Here is a 25,280-nt window from a genome sequence, read left to right as displayed (position 1 = left end):
ACATAATCTCTCTCTCTCTCTCTCTCTCTCTCTCTCTCTCTCTCTCTCTCTCTCTCTCTCTCTCTCTCTCTCTCTCTCTCTCTCTCTCTCTCTCTCTGTCTCTGTCTCTGTCTCTCTCTCTCTCTCTCTCTCTATCTCTCTATCTCTCTCTCTCTCTCTCTCTCTCTCTCTCTCTCTCTCTCTCTCTCTCTCTCTCTCTCTCTCTCTCTCTCTCTCTCTCTCTCTCTCTCTCTCTCTCTCTCTCTTCCCCCCCCCCGTCTCTCTTCCCCCCGCCCTCATCCCCCCCAAATAACCTTGGTGTCCTTATTCCGGGAACTGCCCATTAACTAATGGGACTGCCTATAACTCTCTTCCTCCCTCTCTCTTTCTCTCTCCTTTAAATAAGCTTCAAGACAAGAAATTGGGGAAACCATCAAACTTTGGAAGCTGTAACATCGCTGGGAGAAGAACAATCCTGATCACTATTCTTGGAAGACTTGATCAATACGATGTGTACGTGAAGCTGTATTTATTTATTTTTTCTTCTTGCTGCAGGACAAGCACTCACCTTACGATGAGGAATAATCATTAATGGAAGCCAGTACTATGCTTAACTTTTTTTTCACATTGTCTTTCTCGATCATGATTTTAAAAGCAGTCCTTTTTTTCTCTCTCTCTTTCTCTTTTTCTCTCTATCAGCTGCATTTCATTTCCCATTGAAGTAAATATACACTTATTAACCTTTTGTTGATAATATCCATTGTTTTTTTTCTGATATTAGCAAGAGGTGATGAAAACATGAGCAAGATATGGGATGTTGACAAGAAATCATGGTGAACAGTCATTTTACTATGATGTCGGGAAGAAGTGGATTAAATATACCAGGAGGCAATTTTATTTGGAAAGACAAAGGAGTAGAGGTGAACAGAAAGGTTGAACATGAAGGGTATTGATAGATAAACCTTAATGTGCAGCCTGCTGAAGCTGTTGAAGGACAGATGTCTGAAAGGGAAGAAGGTGCAAGGCCTAATGAAAGGCTATAAAATACCAAGGGCTAACAATGTGTCTACCTATGGTGGAAGAATAGCAAGCTCTGCACTTCCGCTTCTTGATTGGTTTTCCTGTGCTAATGTTAAGTCATGTCTGCGAGTTAAACTCAGGAGCTAAAGAGACGCCATGTCTTTTTCAAAGGTTGCTCACATCAGACGACAAGAGAATTAGTGAGGCAGTCTTTCCGAAAGGTGAGAATTATGGAGGTGAGATTTACCTGTGTTAATTGTAATAAAACCTCAATTTACAAGAAGATAGGCTACATTAATCAGGTTAATGTTTTTCGAGGCCAGGAACAAGCTTAGATTAAATCATTAACTCACAGGAAACAACTAATAAAACAAGACTGATAAGGTCTGCATGAAGCAGGGAATTATTGAAATTTATTATTATTATTATTATTATTATTATTATTACTAACAACAGTGCACATTGTTAAGTGACTCCAAAACCACAATACGAAACCAATAGTCATCAGCAGTTTGTGTATTAATGTTTGGTGTTACCATCAATTAGTCTTCGGAATATGTGCAGTGATAATTATTATCTTTTACACTTTAGATAGTCTCCTCTAGTTTAAAGGTACACACACTTGCCCCAAAGCTGTCTAGCCTGGGTTTGAATCCCGACCAAGCTATAAACTGTCATCCTGGTGTTTCACAGGCAAGGTGATTGTGTGCCATCAATGTGTGTGCCATTCCTCGGATGAACGTTAAACTAGGCATCCTGTTTGCTGGCATTCGTTGGTATAGGTAAAATATCCCACAGTGTTCTTTATAAAGAGTAGACGAGCTATCACCAGCACCATGGCCATGTTCCAAATTTTTGCCCAAACTACTGCTGGGTAGGAAATGGCAAACCACTCAATATAACCTTTGCCAAGAAGCTGATTTGCTAGTATTGAACCTGCCTTCGGCCAGAACACCAGAATACGAATAGTGTATTGTCATTGGGAATGTTATTCACTTACTTATTTAGTTTCTTATTCATCAAATCTGTTGTGCAGCGAGTGCAGGAAGTGGTGGGGGTGCAGCAAGTGCAGAAAGTGGAAGGGTGTAGCGAGTGCAGAAAGTGGTGAGGTGTAGCAAGCGTAGCAAGTGGTGGGGTGCAGCGTGCACAGGAAGTGGGAGGGTGTAGCAAGCGCAGGCAGTGGTGGGGGCTGGAGTAAGTGCAGGCAGTGGTGGGGGCTGGAGCGAGAGCAGGCATTATTGGGGGTTGGAGCAAGAGCCAGCCAATCTGTGATGTACTGTATAATCAGCTGGAATTTGTTTCATAATCTTTTACACTTCATTGTGTTTTATCTTTACATATGCATCATTACAGAGTAAACCTCTTTTCACAACCTCTGGCTTATTATTCTCGGCTGGTTTTGATAGCTTGTGAGTATTTTATTTCAATCGCAGGAGGCCATATGTTTATTACACACATAGGATGGTGTAGGCCTGTAGGAGAATTCAAAAAATACAACATAGAAAAGGAAGAATGATAGAAGAGTGAAATTATGAGAGTGGAGTGTGGGAGGAGTGGTGTTGTAAGGGAAAGAATATTTGTATGATTTAGAAGAGGATGGAAGGGAATGGCCATGTATGGAATGGAATATATTGGGGAAGGAAAAATCCAAAATCCCTCCACATGTGTGTCTGCAACAAATATATGACCCTCTTAGCAATGAAAAATACAATGAAAGTGGGAGAGCACATCATGTACCAATGATCTCTAACCACCACAGTAAAGTAAGAACAGGGTGCTTTCATCATTATCATATAATGTGAGATGTATGGCACAATGACTTTCTCTTTACATTGTACATCATTTGTACATACCTTTTTTCAGTACTACAAATGGAATATGGACAGGTTAACTTTATTCCCAGCTCCATAATAATTAATGAACACGACATCTCGGTGTAGCATACTGTACATCATTTTATGGGTGTTTCTAAGGCTAGACTTCATCTTGGAGATGTTACCACTCCATCGGATGAACGCACAGGTTTTTCCTGAGGCAATGGTGGGAATCGAACCCATAGCACTGAAGGTAATACAACATAGCTTTACCCATCTTCAAAAAAAATGAAGGTATCATCGAGTATATTTTCCCAGCAGAGAGGGCTCAGGATCTGAGCCTTTCTTCCCAGGCAGCAATACAAGTTGGTTGAGTCTTCATGAATATAGATCTTCCCAACTCCAACCAGTTTATTTATGAATGCTAATCCACTCCATCACCGAGCCACTCCTTTTGAATTTGTAGTCACAGGAAAAGTCGGTTGCTGTTCATTTTCCAGGAGCCTGAGCCAGAAAATGTAGAAACTTGTGTCAAAGCAAAAATAATTGTAGGCGACGAGAGATACATTAGCCAGACAGCCGGGCCTTGTCCTCAGGCTAATAGTGAAACCTTGTTTTCGCCGCACAATTTGCAGCAGCAGCCATTGATGGCACCTTGTACATTGCTATTTAGTTGCACATTCTCTTGAGCTTACTTTTTTGGGCCCAACGTTTTTCACTAGCACATCCACACTATGCTGTGGTTTCATTCACCTGGATGATAGCCATTTTCTCTTTTTCAGGAAATTAATGATACTGGACGCTTTCATCTTAAGCTCCACATCCTATGGATAACAAGTCATCAGTCATTTTTATTCCCTTAACCAATAAGCAATTGATTGGTAGGTCGACATCACGTTCGCAGGTGAAGCTTGGGTGTCACCACAGTATATTTGATTTTTCTCATGTCATCATTGGTCTCATTCTGGAGGGATGTCGCAACTTTTTCATTGTATTCTTGAGATTCAAAGTAACACTGTTTAAATCAGTAGCTCAATGCAATATCTAACAGGCATACCAGCTTCCGAATTATGCTGCACCTTTATCCCTTGCATCTCCATCTTGATTTGTCAGCTTCACCATGTCTGTGGAGCTGACGACTGTGATCTGCTTTTAGCGATTTCTCCGCAGCCTGGGCTCAGGTTACAATATCCACATTCCATTTATTTACTTCACCTCACATTCGCGACTGTATGTCAGGCCTGAATTATTAAAAGTACCTCGTGAGAACTCATTTACAGCCTGATCCATCTTCTTAAAGTGCCCAGGCATGGCCTGGAGGCCTTCCGTTTACTGTGAAAAAGATGCTCTGAGGCGTGGGCCGATTGGGCCTAATGTACAGCCTCCATTCCAAAGGGCTGTGCGGAAAGGTCCTGCTTCACCCGGTGCAACCTCAAAATGTACGGCTTTAATCTCCTTGTTTATTTATCGGATTTTGTTTCAGCGGTTGGGAATGCAAAATGAAGGACGGCATTTGCAGTGAATAAGTAGCGGTGGTGCTGTCTTACCAGGAGGTACTACCGTCTTTGGATTTGGACAACAAAATTGCACTGCTGAATATTTCACTCTCATGATTGAATTGACAAAGAAGCTTGTCTGCAACAGAAATGACATTGAAATAGATGATCGCAAAGACGGACAAGATGAAAATTGTGATGTTACTTATTCATGGAAGACATTGAGAATTTTGATATTGCAACGATCTCTACAGGACTTACCATTGACCGAAACCCCAAAGGAGTGTCATGAGCCTGGGGGGCATTCCGCCACTCTTACAGGTTCAATGCACCATCTCATTGTGAAGTAGTCAGAAGGATATACCAAGTGCTTATGCTTCCTTATGACCTCCACATCCTGAACAAGCTGATGATGCTTTAAATAGTTATGGTGATTAGCCTTTACATGTGATACTCATGTGAGTTAAAAGAACAAGGGTCAGGCCATCCACCCAGTTTTACAAAGGATGTAAGACCTGGCTTCTTGTTCAAATAAATCTATAAACTCAGGCAATGAATATTAATTTTTTTTTTTTAATTGAGTATGACATTCTCAGCATGTTGGGAGGAATGGAATCCTTTCTATAATTCACGGACCGGTGTTTGTGCGTTTGTCGCACTACTACTCCAACAGTTCTGGGCTGACTACATCCATACTTGCTACATAGGATCACCATGACCCTAATTAATGTATTGCGGAGTTTTTCTCTTTGCCGGTGCTCTTGGGGGTGGGGGGGGGAGGGTAGGGGTGAGATGCAAATTCTCTATGTAAATGTGTATTGTATAGCACCACCTCAAGGTGGGGGTGGGTATTACAAGTTTCCACCATTTACAGTACAATATTCCTGTCCCCCACGTTTTCCAGTGCAGTGAGGTGTTTTGAATTATAAGCAGCAGGCATGTTTTTGCTTCATTCACATACCCAGGTTATTTTCTTTTTTTTTTGCCTTTACAGAGCTGTCAATTGCTTATACACCACCCAAATAAAGGAATGCGTCAGAAGAACGTGTTGCATGCTTGGATCAACATCGTCTGTAGGGTGGGTACTCTGCTTGTATACATTAATGAGGCATTCAAATTCTAATTGCACAAAAACACAAACAACCAGATGGGAATCCAAATCCAGATAGTAATTAACTGTGTCAAGTTCTGGACCCCAATGGACTGTTATGTCAAGAAGTGGCATTAAAGATAAGCTCTCAATGTCTTTTAAATACTCCAATGGCTCAGCGTCTCAAACAGTTTAGGACAATTTAGCCTTGGACTAGTCTTCTCGTGGTGGGGTTGTTCTCACTAACAGGTGTAGAAGTGAAAGGCGAATCACTGGCACCTTAAAGCCAGTTACTCTGTGCAGATGGGACTTGTTTGAAAGCACCTAAATGGCTACTGGGGAAGAGGAAAGTGTTTTGTTGAGTAAGACTGGCCGTTATGACAGGACTGGATGAAATCCACAAGGAAATACAGTCACTGAGGTCCCCTGAACTGAAAGTCAAACAATGAGCTTCTTAAACATTCACAAAATTGAAACATTGAATGTAAGGTTTTATTGCACCTGACTTTTCCTGATTCATTGACGAGAGATGGAGAGGACAACAACTGAAATTTTGGAGAAAGGTGAACTGGTTTGGATCAGTTTCAATCTGACGGTTACAAAGTGTTATTTTCTGGTTATGAAACCTGAAAAGAAAAAGAATGGCAGTGATTTGCAATAAAAAATGGGGGGTCAGTACTGGGATACAACCCAGTCAATGATAGGTTAATATCAGTGAGGTCGAAAGGACATCCAGTGAACACAACCATCATTTAGATATATCAACTTCTGCAGCAGATGAAGAAAATATGGAGTTTTTTTATGTAAAGTTGCAGGAATTGGTAGAGCAGGTGCGTAAGGGAGATGTTTTAATTATTAGGGAAGACTTCATTGCAAAAATTGGAGAAGCAGGAGCACCAGGGATTTCAGGAAAGCACAGACTTAGTATCCAAAACGAGCCAGGCAAGGGAATGATGGAGTTCTGTTTTGGAGAATAAAGTCATAATTGTAAACACATGGTTCAAACAAACCCAAGTACAGACTGTACACATGGACTTCACCTGATGAGCAACATAGAAATCATATTGATTACATTCAAATCAATAGAAGATGGAGAAGTGCTGTGCAATCTTCCAATGCTCTGCTCGGCACAGACTGTGTGATGGGTATTGAACTCCTTGTGGCAAAACTACGAGTCAAATTGAGAAAGGTTAAAAATTAAAAAGAAAATTAAAAACTCCAACCAGATATGACCATGACAACGTATCTAAACAATATGCAATATCGGTAAAAACAAAACGTTTTGCAGAGCTGGACTTGGTTGACACAATGGCAGGTGAATTGTGGAAAGAGGTCGAAGACATTATAAAAGAAGAGGCCAAAAACAACATCCCAAAATCAAGTAGAAAACAGAAGAATAAATGGCTGTCGGAAGAAGAAATAAATATTGCAGACAGAAGAAGAGAGATGAAAACCAAAGGCGCACCAAGAGAGGCCATTAAGCGGCTAAATTCTGACTTTCAATGACAAGCGAGGAAAGACAAAGAGAAATATTTCACAGAGGCATGCATAGAGATAGCAAGTGACGACACAGCAGATAAAACAAGAGATATTTTTCAAAAGATCAGTGAGATCACAGGAATGTTTAGGTCAAGGATCGAGGTCTTTAAAAGGAGAACAGGAAAGGATCTGACAAAAGAAATACAGGTGAAAGAAAGATTGAAGGACTTTTCCGAAACTCTATACAAATGAGATAACAAGCAATATGATGGCGACCATGGAAGAAAGATAATATGAGCAAGAACCAATAGTGATAGAATGTAAGATGCGTAGAGCTTTGAAAGAGCTGGCAAATAGGAAAGCACCAGGTGCTGATGAAATTCCAATATAGCTCTGGTAGTTGGGGAGGAGGCAATCCAAATTTTAGCAGCTGTGTGTACACAGATCTGGAGCAGGATTTTACAGCCTAAAAGGTGGAAGCAGTTAGTCCACATCACATTGTCAAGAATGTGGAATGTCTGTCTCATGGTTTGGGTGGGAGTCCAGGTGAGGCTGTGTGGAAAGTTTGCACAGACCATGTCCAGCTGAGTGCTTCAGTAATTGAACAGTGCAGCACTCCTGAGGTGAAACATGTGCCTACATGACCATGGAAGAGCAATCAATGTCCAGGATGGGCACAACACCCAGTGGGTGATCTGGTATGAGTTCATGCCTGACAGCAACGCATACCATGGACAGGCCCACTGCAGCATATGGACAGGCCCACCCACTGCAGAATGAAGCTTTGGGGTCTGAATCACTATCAAGCAAAAGACACTCACCACAAATGCCACCTCCCCACCACAGACAGCAATGTTCCACCAGCTGTCCATCCACTCTGACCACTTTTCACAGAATGTGCCCTTAAAGAAACACTGAGCTTTTTTCAATATCCTCACTCACTTCCTCTCCTTTGCTTCGATCTATGCTTCAGGGCTGCAGTGATTGAACAGAGTTATTTTAGGATCACCTCTATCTGATACCACCATATTGTTCCTTGATTCATCAGCAAAAAAGTGGGGCTTTTGTTTCCCAGCCCGGCTCAACTTATTTTTGCATACAAATTCAAGGCTGTTGAAGAGTTAAAACACACAACGGATCAGGACTCAACAGAACAAATAGAACAGCATAAAGAGGGCTGGGAAACACACACACAATCGGGTTGGAAATCAAAATAGAGGGAGACTTGGACAAATGGGAGATGTATGGATGCATGAGGGGTAGGAGAGGACGTATGAGATGGACAAGATGGATACAGAAGCAAACCTTCAGGAAGGAAAACCTGGACATTTGGAAGGGTGTTGCCTGTGGTGGGGGGTGGGTTGATGGTAGGGAGATTTAATGGGGGTAGAAAAGATCATGGTTTTGGATGGGCGACTTTCATGCAAGTCATCAAAAGTTGTTTCACAAAGATCCAAAGGTCATGGCACAATTGTTTTAAGTGGTTAAATTGACAGGAAGAAGACAGACAGACACACCATAACAAGGCTTCAACATTAAAACAGCACAAGACTACTGTTGTGAAAATAAAATAAGTTTATACTTAGAAATCAAGTGCAAACTTTTTTTATTTGTGACATAGCACCGAGCTGTGTCACTGATTGTACACTGAGAATGTATGATCCATGATGCAGCGCCCCACAAGCTCATGAAAAGACCAATATGCAATGCTCTCATACATGTTCACATGAACACCAGCCCTGGAGCAGCACTGTTTCTATTTGGAGGAAAGCCTATTTTTAATAAAAATTGTTTTTAAAAACCCAAAACGTTACGGCAAAACTAAACACATGTACTTCAGCCCAAAAACCAAAGTACACGGCCAAGCTTGCAAAAAACTGGTTGTGCCATATTTGGGAACAACCTCATTTAAAATTGAAAGAAACCACAAACTTCTATAGCTGTCTGGCAAGCAACACGCAGATCATGGGTTTTAGAGAAGAACCTTACCTGCTGGTCACATACAGAGCCGGACTAACCTTTTGTGGGCCTGGCGCCAAACAAATTTGTGGACCCCCATTTGGGGAACCATTGGAAAAGACAGGAGATCGACACAGAAGTCTTGAACACAGCATGCAACTGTATATAAGTTTCATTTACAATATTTACAAGTTTAAGCTGCAAATGGAGGTGACTGCCACTTCGGTAGCAGCAATGGTAGGCCGAGGGCAGAAGGATATACAGTATATACACAAGTGTACATAAAATAAATAACTAATTATAAAATAAAAATAAAACACAGTGGATAACAGCCTGCCATTTTCTGATACCACTAAGTTATGTACATATTCGAGCATTAAATTCCATACATATTGGTTTTTGAAAAATATCAGGAGGTGGACACTTGGGCTGGCAGATTGGCTTGGAGGTACGCACCCTCGCCTATAGGCTGTCTCGCCTGGGTTTGATTCCCGACCCAGCTATAAACTGTCATCCCAGTGTTTCACAGGCAGGGTGATACATAAATGTGTGTGCTGTCCCTCAGATGGACGTTAAATAGGCGTCCCGTCTGCTGACATTAGTTGGTGGACGTTAAAGATTCCATGGTGTCCTTCGCGAGGAGTAGGCGAACTATCGCTGGTACCATGAACAAATTGCAAATTCCTGCCTGAATGAGTCGAACGTAAGGTCTGACCATTCGGTTCATGAAGACATGGGCCAAACTTCCCTGGCTGACCTCACAATAAAGGTGGCTGTTAAAAAAGAAGAAGAAGTAAATGAATATTGTGAAATGTACACTTTAAAATATATATGTATTGGTTGCTATGGGGACCCTTCTGAATGTGGGCCTGCACCGTTGTAAACCAGGCACTGGCCACATATACACTACATGGCCAAAAGTATGCAGGTACCCTTTATAATTAGTGGATTCGGCTATTTCAGCCACACCCATTACTGACAGGTGTATAAAATCAAGCACACAGCCATGCAATCTCCATAGACAAACATTGGCAGTAGAACAGGCCGCACTGAAGAGCTCAATGACTGTCAACGTGGCACCGTCATAGGATGCCACCTTTCCAACAAGTCAGTTCATCAAATTTCTGCCCTGCTAGAGCTGCCTTGGTCAACTGTAAGTGCTGTTATTGTGAAGTGGAAACGTCTAGGAGCAACAACAGCTCAGCCGTCAAGTGGAAGGCCACACAAGCCCACAGAATGGGACCTCCGAATACTGAAGTGCGTAGCATGGGAAAATCGTCTGTCATCAGTTGCATCACTCACTACCAAGTTCCAAACTGCCTCTGGAAGCAACGTCAGCACAAGCACTGTAGGTCGAGAGCTTCATGAAATGGGTTTCTATGGCCGAGCAGCCACACACAAGCCTAATATCACCATGCACAATGCCAAGCATTTGCTGGAATGGTGTAAAGCTCACTGCCATTGGACTCTGGAGCAGTGGAAATGTGTTCTCTGGAGTGATAAATCACACCTCACCATCTGGCAGTTCTGACGGATGAATCTGGGTTTGGCAGATTCCAGGAGAACTCTACCTGCCCGAGTGTATAGTGCCAACTGTAAAGTTTGGTGGAGGAGGAATAATGGTCTGGGGCTGTTTTTCTTAGTTCGGGTTAGGTCTTAGTTCCAGTGAAGAGAAATCTTCACACCACAGCATACAATGACATTCTAGATTATTTTGTGCTTCCAACTTTGTGGCAATAATTTTGGGAAGGCCCTTTTCTGTTTCATTATGACAATGCCCCCATGCACAAAGCGAGGTTCATACGGAAATGGTTTGCCGAGATCGGTGTGGAAGAACTTGACTGGCCTGCACAGAGCCCTGACGTCACCCCCATTGAACACCTTTGAGATGAATTGTAACGCTGAGTGCAAACCAGACCTAATTGCCCAACATCAGTGCCCGATCTCACTAATACTCTTTTGGCTGAATGGAAGCAAATCCCAGCAGCAATGTTCCAACATCGAGTGGAAAGCCTTCCCAGAAGTGTTGGGACTGTGATAGCAACAAAGGGGGGACCAACTCCATTATTAATGCCCATTATTTTGGAATGAGATGTTGGACGAGCAGGTGTCCACATACTTTTGGCCATGTAGTGTACTTGTTAATGGTGCCTTCAGTTTTATTTTGGTTTTGTCAGGTTTGTCCAAACAATCGACTTAACTTGAAAGCTAAAATGTATCATCTTACAAAAGACGCGTGTATCTTGGAATTAAAGACAAAATGCATCGTCTAACAGGGAGCAATTGCTATTTCCGCCTGAATGGCTTCATCATCAAGATAAAGATAAATGTCAATACGAAGGAGTGTGAGCAAGAGGGAACTTTGACTAAATGACAAGGAAAACAATGAACGCAAGTTTGCTGAAAATACTAAAATCCTTGTTGGTAATAATATAGATAAAAGTAGAAATGGACGAAATTTTCAAACAAGGACAGAAGAAGAAAAAGAAAGGAAAGAAGAAAGGCCAGCAAAGATAAATGTCTTTTACAAAGTGGTTAAAATGGAACCTTGCTGTGGTGAGGCTTTGGAGCTAAGATATGGCCTGGCTTTCACTGCAATGTCTTGATGTTTTATTTGTGAGCATTAAATATTCACCAGTGTGCTGTGGACAAAGTAAATTGAGATTTCGCAGGCCCTTGTCTGACCCTGTGCGGAATGGAACCACATGCTGAATGAAAGGGTACTTGGTCTAAAGACCTCATCAGACCTTTTAGTGGAACAAAAGAGTTTGTCCAAGAGGTATCGCAATGGTTTGATGCAGAAATTTGAATTGGTTCACGTGCATTGTGTTTACTAACCTGTCTCGCATCAGGTAAAGCTGGTACAAACACAAAGCTTCCCTTATTGTCACACTCCATTTTTCTATTTGTTTGTCCATTCCCTTATCCCTTGTGTGTCTTGAGAATGGAACATGTCTGGGCCATCAAACTTGGCAGACATTATGGAACCCTGATGAGGGGTGAGGGGGGAGGTGATGTGGCGATTTGGGGAAGGGAGGTTGCATGGAAGTGGAGAGCAAGATATCTTTCTTGTGGCTTCCAGGATAGCAACCAAATTTAGCACACAAAAAGGGGGGTAAAATAGGGGTAATAATTTTATGAGGTGGGGGATGTAGGGGAGGGATAGGTGCATCTCTACACTGGGGTTCGGTTGTTCACATCGGCCTATGGGCCATAGTGTTACAAAAAACGATCTCTAATCTCGTATAGCAAGTTCTGCATGTGAGATTGTCACCTCTAACCTTTTAAGACGCGCTCTATACCCAGATGTCATTTTATAAACGACTCGTAATCAATTTAATATAGCTCTCATTTCATTCTCCTTTTCTCACTGAACACGAATATATGGGAATTGTGCCGAAATTCCGTCGTTTAATCGAATTATATCATTTTATCGGATTATTTTCAAATGAGACTCGTGTGCCACTTTTGATGGTTTTCCCCAAAAAACCTCATTAATCGCCACCACATGGTATTCATTTTACTCAACTCTTCTCACTGAACAGGAATTTGTGAGAATTGTGCCAAAATTCCACGTTTTCGTCAAATTATGGGCGATATTCAATTCTGACATTGCGATAATAAGCCGTGAATATTTCATTTTTTCACACGTGGCCGAGCTATTCCCACTCGTATTTTTCCTTAATCGACAATGATTTGGATATTTTTTCCTTTCAGTTTATCTCGTCAATCTTGACCGACTACACGCGACTGCAAAAAAATTGGAACTGATCTTATAATATATGCTACTATTTTCATGACACTTTAAAATTCCCATACAAACTGATAGGATTCTATATTATGGCTGACGTACTAGGATTTGTACTGGGATTTGTACTGGGATATGTACTGGGATTTGTACTGGGATTTGTACTGGGATTTGTACTGGGATTTGAGGCCTTTGATTCTCAGTAGCCCGATGTAAGGTGTAGTAGAAATAAATCCAGTTGTGTTAAAAAAATAAATGGGGGGGGGGGGGGGGATGACTCACACTGTACCTGGAGATATAAATTGAATAATTACCTTTCACTGATGAAAAAAGTCCAGTTTTGTATCGTTTGTTTACACAGCTTGCATTGTCTAAATGTTGTAAAATTTAATTAAATGTATCAATCAGTAAATCTATATTATGAAAGGAGCCGTGTCTATCTGTCTGTTTGTTTGTTTGTTATCCCCCCCCCCCCGGAGGGAGGGAGCGGGATATTGTAATTGTCCGGTTTGTTACTTACCAAATCTAAAGATTTCGTAAGTTTATTGATGACTTCCGTCATCTGTTTGTGTGTTTGTTTGTGTGTGTGTTTGTGTGTGTTTGTTTGTGTGTTTGTTTGTAGGCACGATAACTCGAGAACGGAAGAAGCTACCAATGTCAAATTACACCACATGATTCAGGAGGGCGATGGCGAGTGCTGATTAGATTTTGGTCAAAATCGGTCAAAGGTCAAGGTCACAGTGAGGTCAAACATTCTATTTTTGATGGTTTGGGACAGAATCATCGTAGAAACTTCTGGTTTGCATCGCTACCTTCTCTAGAGACAGCTTTTATTAGACAAGGTCAGAGGTCAAGTTGACGATTTCGTAAGTACCAGTCTATGACTGCTTGTTTGTTACTTACGAAATCTAAAGATTTCGTAAGTATATTGATGACTTCCGTTTCTGTTTGTTTGTTTGTTTGTTTGTTTGTAGGCATGATAACTCGCGAACGGAAGAAGCTACCAATGCCAAATTACACCACGTGATTCAGGAGGCTGATGGCTAGTGCTGATTAGATTTTGGTCAAAATCGGTCAAAGGTCAAGGTCACGGTGAGGTCAAATATTCGATTTTTGATGGTTTGGTACAGATAAGTCAAGAACGGAAGAAGCTACCAATGTCAAATTACACCACATGATTCAGGAGGCTGATGGCTCGTGCTGATTAGAATTTGGTCAAAATCGGTCAAACGTCAAGGTCACAGTGAGGTCAAACATCCAAAAAATGATAACTCGAGAACGGAAGAAGCTTCCAATGTCAAATTACACCACGTGATTCAGGAGGGTGGTGGCTAGCGCTGATGAGATTTTGGTCAAAATCGGTCAAAGGTCAAGGTCACAGTGAGGTCAAACATCCAAAACATTCGATTTTTGATGGTTTGGTACAAAATCATCGAAGAAACTTCTGGTTTGTGTTGCTACCTTCTCAAGAGACAGCTTTTATTAGACAAGGTCAGAGGTCAAGTTGACGATTTCGTAAGTACCAGTCTATGACTGCTTGTTTGCTTGTTTGTTTGTCTGTCTGTCTGTTAGCAACTTTACGGCAAAACGGCTTTTGCAAACACTATCAAATTTAATCCACAGGTGGGCAATGAACCTTGGATGACTCCGTTAACTTTTGAGTCCAATTGGATCAAAGGTCAAGGTCAAGGTCACGAAAAGATCAAAGTCTTTTTCGCTCATAACTTCGTCAAAATGATCTGATTTGCTTCAAACGAAGCTGATAGTGAACCTTATTCTATTTGGCACTTATAATCCTACCCATTCCTATCGTGAAAAATGCATATTTGTGAAGATCGGTGGGGTCCGAAGTTTGGGGGTCATGGTCATCGCTCAAAATTACAAATTTTCCATTATAAATCAAAAAATGTTAGGAATATGCGCGTTTACTATGGAAGATATGTATTAAGTCCTTTAATGGCTTTCATTTGACTCCATGACCTTTGACCTTACGTGGTCTTGAAAGGTCAAAATCATTTTACGGTCATAACTTCGTCAAAAATGGTTTAATTGACTTCAAACTAAGACTAAAATATTCCTTATTCTATTCCTTATAATCAACATTCAGGTTTAGGGTGTATCAAATTTAAATTTGATCCCCAAAATAACTTTATGCCTGAAATGGATGGGATTTGTTGTGCCTGGCACCACTTGTTTGTTTGTTTGTTGTGTTATAACTTGAGAACGGATTAACGGATTTCAATAAATCAACCAACTGTGGATTTAGGGAACTCCCAGGAAGATGTGACAAAAATGTTTTTTTTTTGGGGGGGGGGTACACTTGGCCAAATTGCAAACACCAACTTGCGACACTGATTATCCCCACACTCCCAGGAATCTTTTTTCTTCTTGCCCTGTTGAATCACCATCACAGCAAAGATTGGTATTTCCATCAGCGAAGCGACGGGTCTTATATTCTATTCTATATTATAAAAGGAGCCATGTCTGTCTGTTTGTTTGTTTGTTTGTCGTGCTATAATTTGAGAATGGATTAATGTATCTCAATGGAACCAACGACAGTGGATTCAGGGAACTCCCAGAAAGGGTTGTAACGCAAAAAAAAGGAAGGAAAGTTCGTGCATGGACACACGTGGTGAAACTGCAAATCTCAGCTTGCAACTTGCGACCCCTCTCTCTCACTCTCTCACTCTCTCACTCTCTCACTCTCTCACTCTCTCACTCTCTCACTCTCTCACTCTCTCACTCTCTCACTCTCTCACTCTCTCACTCTCTCACTCTCTCACTCTATCACTCTCTCACTCTCTCACTCCTCCTCTCTCCTCTCTCTTTCCCATCTCTCTCTCTCCCCCCTCTTTCTGTCCCCCTCCCCTCTCTTAATATTCCCATCAGCGAAGCGACGGATGGTATTTGCTAGTATACACAACTTGGAATGCTGATAGTGAATGATTAGGTTTTGTAAATTCAGTCCAGATTTGCAAGCTCGTTTAGGGGGAAAGTTTTGGAAGACAATCGTATGACGTCACCACATCCGCTATATACACTGTTTGCATGACATCAACACATCATCTATCGACATTGTTGCCAACTGGTTTGGTCTGCAGTTCTCTCTGCAGTCCATTCTCAAAGAACAGCCTGAGTGCTGGTGAGTGCTGCAGTTCACTCAGGCAAACTGGCAGGGACTGCAAGCAGCCACCACACTTCAGGACTTGTCTCCAATATTTACCACCCCTGATATTAACCCAACCTGGTAATTCTCCCACGGAAACCTGCTCTGTGTCTTTTTCACCTGATAAGGTGGAGAACTTTCTGGCAACCCTTGACTCTGAGTCTGCAACTGTACCTGATGGTATCAGCTCACATATCCTAAAAACCTGCTCTGCTGCTCTTCCATATCCTCTTTCAGCTCTTTTCAACCTATCATTTGCCATAAGTTATCTTCCATCTGCTTGGAAATCAGCCACTAACACCACATGATAAAATGGTACAAAAAACGATCCCGTTAACTTGAAGACCTATTAGCTTATTTCCAATCATAAACAAGGTCATGGAATCCATCATCACAGTTGATATGAAATCCTTCCTTTTCTCCATTGGCCTCATCTTAGATCATCAATTCAAATTCAGACCAGATCACTTGACCTTGGACATGCTGCTTCTATTCTCCACCAATGGATGGAGTTCCTCAATGTCAGAGATGAGATCAGGGCCAACTCTCTCAACATATCTTGAGCTTTCGATACAGTTTGACATCCTGCTTTACTCTCAAAACTCTCTGTCAATGAAACCCAAGGCCAATTTTACTCTTTTGGTTTACTGACTTCCTTTATTCTTGTAGCTAACATGTGGCTCTCAACAGAATCCTTTCATTTCCTTTCCCTGTTAAGGCTGAAGTGCCCCAATGCAGTGTTTTATGTCCCATCCTATTCTTGATCTTCATCAATGATCTCTGCTACTCTGTGGAAAATCCTCTTTCTGTCTTTGCTGATGACTCCACCCCCTGCCATGACAATCCTCATCCTTCAAATGAACAGGCAGCAGCCTCTTCCCTCTCTTCAAGATCTTGAACAAATCAAAGCTGGTCAAACACTTGGAATAGGTGTTTCAATACTGACATATCCCATACTCTCTCTCCCTCTCCCAGGACTGTCTGGCAAACCCTCCCATCAACGTTTTTCTTAACGATCATCTCAAAGAAGTTCAGTCATTCAAACCTTTGGATCTCACGATCAGCCATGATCTTTCTTGGGAAAATCACATTTCAAAGTTGGCCTTCAAAACGAGTCACCGACTCAGAATCCTCCGTTGTGCAAAGTCTTCCTTGGCACTCCTGAACTTTTATCCACCAACAAGCCCTTCATCTTGATGGATTACTTGTCTCCCCTTTGGGCTGGCTCCTCTGCCTCACAACTTGCTCAGCTTAACACCATGGAAAGCAAGACCTGTAATATTATTGGAATCTTCCATGTTAAAGCTGAGTCCACAGGCCTATCACTTGTCATTGCGAACAGGTTGGTGGTGTCTCAATCCTCCACCACCTTCCTTCTTGTCTTGCACTCTCTGCTGTTTCCGTACCCCCCCATCCCCCCCCTGCCTTCAGGTTTCTGCAGAGCACACACAGTCCACCAGCAACCTCCTTCAAGTGAAACTCCCAAAATTCAGAATCACTGCTCACTTCCACTCTTTTTTTTTCCTCCCACCTGTGGAACCCACTTCCACATTCTCTTCAATCTCCTTTTCTTCTCCTGGTATTCAAGACAGCTGTTCACCACCATCTCATATCATCTCCCACCCCCCACTCCCTGCTGTTGGTATCCCTCCCCCCTTCTCTTTCTGCTGTTCCTATTGTTCTGTTGCACCCTGATCCATTCTATATTCTAGCTCTTCCGCAAACGAGCCTTGACTCTGTGTACAAAAAGAAAACCTCTCCGCAGACATCTCTAAACTGAGTCGTCATGTTTTACAAAATCTATAACAGCAATAAACAAAGGACCTTGCAAACATCTTTTTTTTTTTCTAAAAGCCGTCTAAGAGCAGAAATCTGGGTAACGACTGATCTTCTTTTGTTCCTTTGCTAAATCCAGCCTGCTGTTCTTTCACCGTCTCCTCTGTTCTGAACTTGATTGTGTTTAGAAAAATTCTCAAGACTACATTATTTGAAACAAATAGTAATAGTGGGGCAACTTAGCTAAATATAGCATAACAATTATGCATTTTGTGAGGAAAGCACCAAATTTGGCACACTAGTAGCCTATCATATTATGAACAGATTTGGATATTGGGCCATCTCAAATTTTTGATGGCAGTGGAAAATGGCTGCTACAGCCATCAGCGGCTGAATTTGAGATGGCCCAATATCCAAATCTGTTCCTAATATGATAGGCTACTAGTGTGCCAAATTTGGTGCTTTCCTCACAAAATGCACAATTGTTATGCTAAGTTGCCCCACTATAAGCTTATTCCACGATTCTTTCTATGTTCTTGTTTACCTACTTTGTTCTTAAATGTTGGTATTGTAATGGCTTTTTTTCCCCATTCTCCTGGTACCTCGTCTTTCTGCCATGGATAATAATTACACCTTTTTTTATCAGGATCATAACGACATACTCTCCTCATCCTTTGATGGTTTCCAGTGGTAAAGGCCCGGTCATACCTTGACGTTTTAGCCAACGTATGCCGATTTTTGAATTTTTTTTCTAAAACGCTGGCACACGTTGAATACGCTATGGGTAAGTTTTGATAACATTGAGAGCACGCTGAAAAACACTGCCATACGTCGTTGTACGCTGGCTTTAAACGTTGTACTTTTTGGTTGTCCTCAAATTTTTTCATGCTTGAAATTTCACGACGTATGCCGGCGTATGACTCACACGTTCCGCTACGCTGGCCACAAGTTGTATGCACAGTCTGCGATCGTTGACAGACATCAAGACATGCTACTTGTAAGTTAATCGTAAGTTGAGACACGCCGAGGTAATGTTTAGCGTACCCGAAACTTATTTCTAACCTATGATTAACGTGTTGTTGGCACGTTACGCGATCGTTGCCACACGTCAACAGACGTTACTTTGAAGTTACTCATAGGCTGAAAGACGTCGGTATAATGGATCGTCCTTGCGTCAGCGTCCACGGCCACGGCCAGGACACTTATTTGCAGCATTCTTCAAACTTTTCTTCGGCATGACGAGGATGTTCACACTTCGATGTCTAGCATGGCTATGATTCCAATTGTCCATCGGCAGCGTTTATTTAAAATAGTCGAGTTTGAGCGTTTTAAAACGTTCAGAAGAAACGCTTCAAATTTCCAAACCCCAGCGTCAAAAAACAAAGGCGAGTGACAGCAATTTAAATCGTTCATTGTAAACAATGAAAATAGCTGAGTGGTACCGTTTAAAAGTCGTTGAGTGTAAAAAAAATCCAATTGTTGAGCACAAGCGTCTACTTTCAATAGTGGAGATGCAGCCATTTAAATCATTGAGTTTATCATTTAAATCGTTAAATCGTTAAACGCAAGGACGATCCATCATAACCCACACCCTCTCCCTCACACTCACCTACTACTGCCAACATGAACAAACTACTACTAATACTAATACTAATACTAATACTGATACTGATACTGATACTGTTACTGCTGACATGGACATCGACTCAAAAAGGACTCGAAAACACTGTTGGGTTCCCCTTTTCTGAGCAGCATTTTTATATACCAATTCCCAAAACCGCTGGGAACACGTCTTTATATGGCAGTTGTCAGCTAGAAACACGGTAATTTATTTATTTTTGTCGACCGGAAGACGTCATTGGAATACGTCTACATACGTCGATGTGTGTTGGGACTACGTAAAGAATTGGTTCAAAGCACGTCAAACATAAGTTAGAAATAAGTTTCGCGTAAAAAGACATTACCGCGACGTGTTTCGACTTATGAGTAGCTTATAAGTAGCCCTTGTGGACGTGTGTAAGCGTCCACATATCGTGTGTAAAACTTATCCCCATCGCATGCGGAACGTGTGTCATACGCTGAGTACGTCGTAAAATTTTGAACATGTTTAAAATTTCTTGACGTACTCTACTTACTACGACGTATGATAGCGTACTTTAGCGTTCTACTCACGTATACCAAACTTACTCATACCGTATTTGACGTGCCCCAACGTTTTAGACACATTTTTCTTAGGTCGGCATACGCTGGCAAGATCGCCAAGGTGTGACCGCGATGTTGACACTTCCATTTCTACGGCAGTTATGATTCGAATCGCTGTGCGTCAGCCTTTTAATAGGCTACGTCACGACATCGTCGGCGATGCGTGCAACGCGCTATGCCTAAGTTAGACTATCGTTGGGCATCGGTTGTGTAGGCCGACAACAGGTTCAGCATTCGTTGGTATAAGTTATCTATAACACAACGAAACGTTCTGTGTCCGTTACCAATGCATTATACATAAGACCAAGTCGCTATGAATACGTCCGAATCTTTAAAAAAAAAACATCAAAAGTTCAACGTAAGCCAGCGTTTTACATACATTTTAATACATTGCCATCGCTGGCTAAAACGTCAAGGTGTGACCGGGCCTTAAGTTGCAATCCCCATAGCTTTTGTACTTTTAAATTAATATATTCGTCATTTCTACCTTATTTCTCCTTCTATGGTTCTTCTTGTCCCCTCTGGAAATTATTCAATACTCATGGAGCTGGGTTAATACTTGGATTGTTCCCAAAATTTGTTTCTATCTTCTTTCAAATCTCTGTAATTGATGTATCATGTCGGCATTCACTTGTTTCTTTCTTCAGCTCATCTCTCATGACTCGTTCAGTCGTCTTCAACTTTTAACCTGAGATTATTTTGTTTCTCACTTGACCGAAGAGATGTTTCCCTTATCCATGGTTTGTTACCCATCGTTCTCTACCCTAAAACTTATTTTGATATTTCATTGATACTTTTCTTGAATTTCTCCTCAATTGTTTTGGATGGTGTTGTCTTCCTCTTCCATTTTCCAGAGTGGTTCAAATTTCCCACCCTATGTTCACTGAAATTCATTATAATAATTATGTATCATGCTCTTTAGGGAGCGTCGGTTCTGCTAAAGCAGTTTGTTGGTTAGGGTTACAATCCTGAATGGGTCGTCCTTCCGACATGGGAAGTTGGGGCAGGAATTTGTAATTTCTTCATGGTGCCAGCGATAGCTCACCTACTCTTCGTGAAGGACCTGGAAAACCCATTTCTGGGAAAGCCACATCTCCAAGCTGGCCTCCAAAGTCAGTCGCCGACTAGGCATCCTCCGTCATGCAAATCCTTCCTTAACACACCTGAGCTCCTGATCACAGACAAAGCTTTGCTGCATGGCCTGATGGAGTGCTGCTCTCCCCTCTTGGTCAGTGCTCTCGAAAGTCCTGTAAAAGTTCTTAAATTCCTTAAAGTCCCTGTAGTACCATCTTGTTTACCTCGTGTATCCCGCCCCATCCCTCTCCCTTCCACAGATCTCCTAATGTCTCTGTTCCCCACTGTTTTGTGCTTCCCCCTCCCACCCCTCCCTTTGTTATACGTTCTGTGTGTTAGCTCTTATATGAGCCTCGACCATGTACACAAAAATAGGACAGTGTGAGATCTTTAACATCCAGAAAGTAATGATGACAGACAGGACGCCCACTTTAATGCCCATCTGAGGGACAGCACACAGAATCATGAATCATCCTGCCTGTGAAACACCAGGATGACAGTTTATAACTGATTTGGGATTCAAACCCAGGCTCGACAACTGAGAAGTGAGTCTACATACCTCTTGGCCATCTTGCCAGCACATTTCCTATTCTAAATGATCATTTCGTATGCAGCCTGTGGCTTCTGGTTTCATCATTGCTGGTGCAATGATCATTGCTGGTTGCTGTGCTGCTGATGCAATGCCCCCTCTTCCAGTCAGCTGGTACTCATTTTCTGACCTCAGAAGGATGACAGCCTGAGTCAACCCACCTGGTGTTGTTTAACGGAACAACAAGGGCTCAAACTCAAGACCATAAGATCTTAAGCCAGCCACCTTAACCGGTAAGCCAACACCTGGCTATTCTAAACAATGATAACTATTATTAGTTCTGCATGACTGTATGATTCTCCCAACGAGGTTCATAATGCATTTGCAGGACACAAAAACCATTGAAATGCCCAGGAAGTCGGTGAGAATGGATTCGTGCAGAGACATGTGAGCATATGAACAAAAGCAAATACTGCTGCACAGCAATGACTGGTGTTGCGGTCGATTTCACGGAGCAGGTATTGCAATTTATTAATTTTTAATGTGTGTGATATTTCCACTTTGAACTTTGTTTTCATCCTATTTGTTTGTTCAAATCATGGTTGCAGCGTTGTAAATTGCATGTTCCGTGCAAGAGGCCAATGACTTATTGAGTAAGCAATGGGGTGGGATTCACAGGGAGGCAATAGTAAATAAAATTACATTTTTGAGCAACGTAATTATTGGAATCTCCTGCGTTGAGGGCCGAAGCTCAAGTCCTGTTGTTGTTCTCACATGGCAGACATGTCGGTGCCATCTCTCCTATTTTGTACAGTCTCTCCTTGGCTCCCTTTGCTCCATCAGGCATCTGACCCTCCCCAGCTCCTCCAGGATGTACAGTACACATTCTTCCACTATAACCCCTCCTGGTTGAACTCCAAAAATACAGGCTGACTGTGCACCTTCACTCTTTTGTTCCTCACTTCTCCCCCTTTATGTGCCTTCCAGACACTGTGCACTCAGATTCTTCCCTCGAAGCAATTTACTCGGAATATTCCAATGTGACGTCACAAAGCAAGTCTGTATAATCACTGAAGTTTACACGCAGGACCAACGGCCTCTGATTCTACATGCTTTATCTCCTCCATCCTCCAGCCCACTTTCCTTTCCAACCCCGTCCAGAGTAAGTGATAAATTTGTTTGACAAGAGACCGCTAAATTAACTATTGTAGTTCTTTCGACTCGGTGACAGCTTCTCCATGCCCGAGCGAAACAAGTGGGTACGTCATCAAAATGCATCCAAGGCCCTCGTTTTGAGCACATGGTTTTGTGGACTTTTCATGTATTTTCTCAAAGTGACGCTAAACATGCAATCAACTGTTGTTTTGATTAGGTGGAGGAAAGGCTGTAACTGACAAGCTCGCAGAGTGTAATGCTGAGATGGATGCACAGCCGAGACAAACGCTGTGCCTGTACAGCTCTGCGCGTCCCTCTAGGTGGCAATGAACATTCAAAGTGCTTTTATTCCCTCCCGCACATGAAACGTTTTTCAAATCATGCGGCACACCGGGTTTTTAACGAATTGATTCACAGCTATGCTTTACCGCTCCATGCATTAGCCTCGCATCGCGATTTCATCAGGGATGGTGTTTGAGGAATTGCGAGAAGCAAATGGAACATTTGGCCGAGGAGGAGAACAATAGAGGCAGCAGTTTCCCCATGTTCTCAAACGTGCTGTTGTGCATTGTCTCACATGTGTTTCTCGCATTTGTGTTCTCACTATCGTCTTCTCACATTGGTGATCTCATGTTCGTGTTATCACATGTTTTCTCATGTTTGTGTTATTACATGTTTTCTCATGTTCGTGTTCTCATGTTCGTGGCTTTCTCACGTGTTCTCGTGTTCGTGTTGTAATGTTCGTGATCAGATCATGTTTTTGTGTTTGTGTTCTCACGTTCGTGTTCTCACATGTGTTCTCGTGTTCGTGTTGTCATGTTCGTGTTCAGTTCATGTTTTCATGTTTGTGTTCTCAGGATTATGTTCTCACATTCGTGTTTTCATGTTTGTTTTCTCATGTTTGTGTTCAGTTTGTGTTTTCATGTTTGTGTTCTCACGTTCTTGTTCTCACATTCGTGTTCCCACGTTTGTGTTCTCACATGTTTTCTCATGTTTGTGTTCTCATGATCGTATTCAGTTCGTTTTTGTGTTTGTGTTCTCACGTTCGTGTTCTCACATGTGTTCTCACGTTCATGTTCTCACATGTGTTCTTGTGTTCTCATGTTCGTGTTCAGTTCGTGCTTTCATGTTTGTGTTCTCACATTCATGTTCAGTTCGTGTTTTCAGATTTGTTTTCTCTCGTTTATGTTCAGTTTGTGTTTTTATCTCCCGCCGCGTGGCGGAAGGAGGATATTGTTGTCACCCAGGGCGTCCGGCTGTCCGTCCGGCTGTCCGTCCGTCCGTCCGTCCGTCCGGGCGTCAACATTTATAGCTGTGAGTGCGATAACTCATAAACTGTTCGCCATATCGATTTGAAATTTGGGTCACACATGAACCACCTGAAAAGGAAGAACCTTATTGATTTTGGGCGTGACCGGATCTAAGATGGCCGACCGGGGCGGCCATCTTGAAAAAATGTTTTTCGCCATATCGATTTGAAATTTGAGTCACACATGTACCACCTGAAAAGGAAGAACCTTATTGATTTTGGGCATGGCCGGATCCAAGATGGCCGACTGGGGCGGCCATCTTGAAAAAAATATTTTTTTCGCAATATTGGTTTGAAATTTGGGTCACACATGTACCACCTGAAAAGGAAGAACCCTATTGATTTTGGGCGTGGCCGGATCCAAGATGGCCGGCTGGGGCAGCCATCTTGAAAAAAATGTTTTTTGTAATAAATGGAAAACCGCTTATCTGATTTCAATTATTTTTGGTTGCTACGTTCCTCACCCCTGGGGAACGTTTTCGAGATGATGACCAAATGGTGTCTTGTTTCCAATTCACCTCCTTCATTATCTGGAATATGTATGACCTTTTTCATTCAATGGCGGGGGATTCCCCATCTCTGATGGTATATTTGTGTTTGTTTTCTCATGTTCGTGTTCAGTTTGTGTTTTCATGTTTGTTTTCTCACATTCATGTTCAGTTTGTGTTTTCATGTTTGTTTTCTCACGTTCATGTTCAGTTCGTGTTTTCATGTTTGTTTTCTCATGTTCATGTTCAGTTCGTATTTTCATGTTTGTGTTATCACATTCGTGTCCACGTTGTCATGTTCTCATACATGTTCTCAAACGTACTATCGTGCATTATCCAATTATGCCTTCGTGCATGCACGCACACATGCTCTCGTATCCTCCCACAGAATGTCACGCAAGTTTTCAAGCATATATCTTGTCTTGTCTCACGTACTCAAACATGTTCTGATGCGTGCTCTCTTGTATGATGTCACGCATATTCTCACGCAAATAATAACGCTTTACAAGTTCTCAAACTTTACCTTCCCCCCCCCCCAAACACCCCATCATCCCCCTTCCCATCCCCCTCCCTTACCCGTCGCGCTGATTAATTAGTTAACAGCGTATTCATCGAGCGACATGCGGAATTAAATAATAAACCCGCAAGCCTTTAATTTGTCCTGAATAATTGCTTGGATGTTTTCTGTATTTACCATATTAATTGCAACTCTTCTTGGGCGCCTTTGTTTTTAAATGCATCATCAAAGCCCGCGATACGCGAGGCTGGTTGAGCTGCTTTTTGGTTATGAGATCCGCCGGCAATCAAACGGTCCCTGGTTAGAATTCCGTCGCTACCCTGCCTCCGTCGCCATGGCAACGTCCTTAATTGGACCGGTGTGTTCCGTGCGCCTTGGCTGCGAAGTCTTTAATATGGCATGATTCTTATTCGTCTTATTTCATCTCCGTTATATTATTTCAACTCCAGGGTTGTTAATGCTTTTATTTTCGTGTCGAT

At 42.1% G+C, this 25,280-nt stretch overlaps 1 long non-coding RNA gene across 1 annotated transcript; it reads left to right on the top strand.

Moving 5' to 3' along the window:
* The first annotated feature begins 384 nt into the window (after positions 1-384).
* LOC147013368 (uncharacterized) lies at positions 385-25,280 on the top strand. The gene is made up of 6 exons (XR_015051299.1): positions 385-492; positions 5,304-5,387; positions 21,528-21,625; positions 21,721-21,850; positions 22,320-22,494; positions 22,705-25,280. It is a non-coding gene; the product is annotated as an uncharacterized LOC147013368 (long non-coding RNA).

The sequence above is a fragment of the Eptatretus burgeri genome, chromosome 14 (genome assembly GCF_056783735.1).
Source record: "Eptatretus burgeri isolate ZD-2024b chromosome 14, Ebu_testis_v1, whole genome shotgun sequence".
Taxonomy (NCBI): Eukaryota; Metazoa; Chordata; class Myxini; order Myxiniformes; family Myxinidae; genus Eptatretus; species Eptatretus burgeri.
This window is presented reverse-complemented; position numbering and strand designations above follow the sequence as displayed.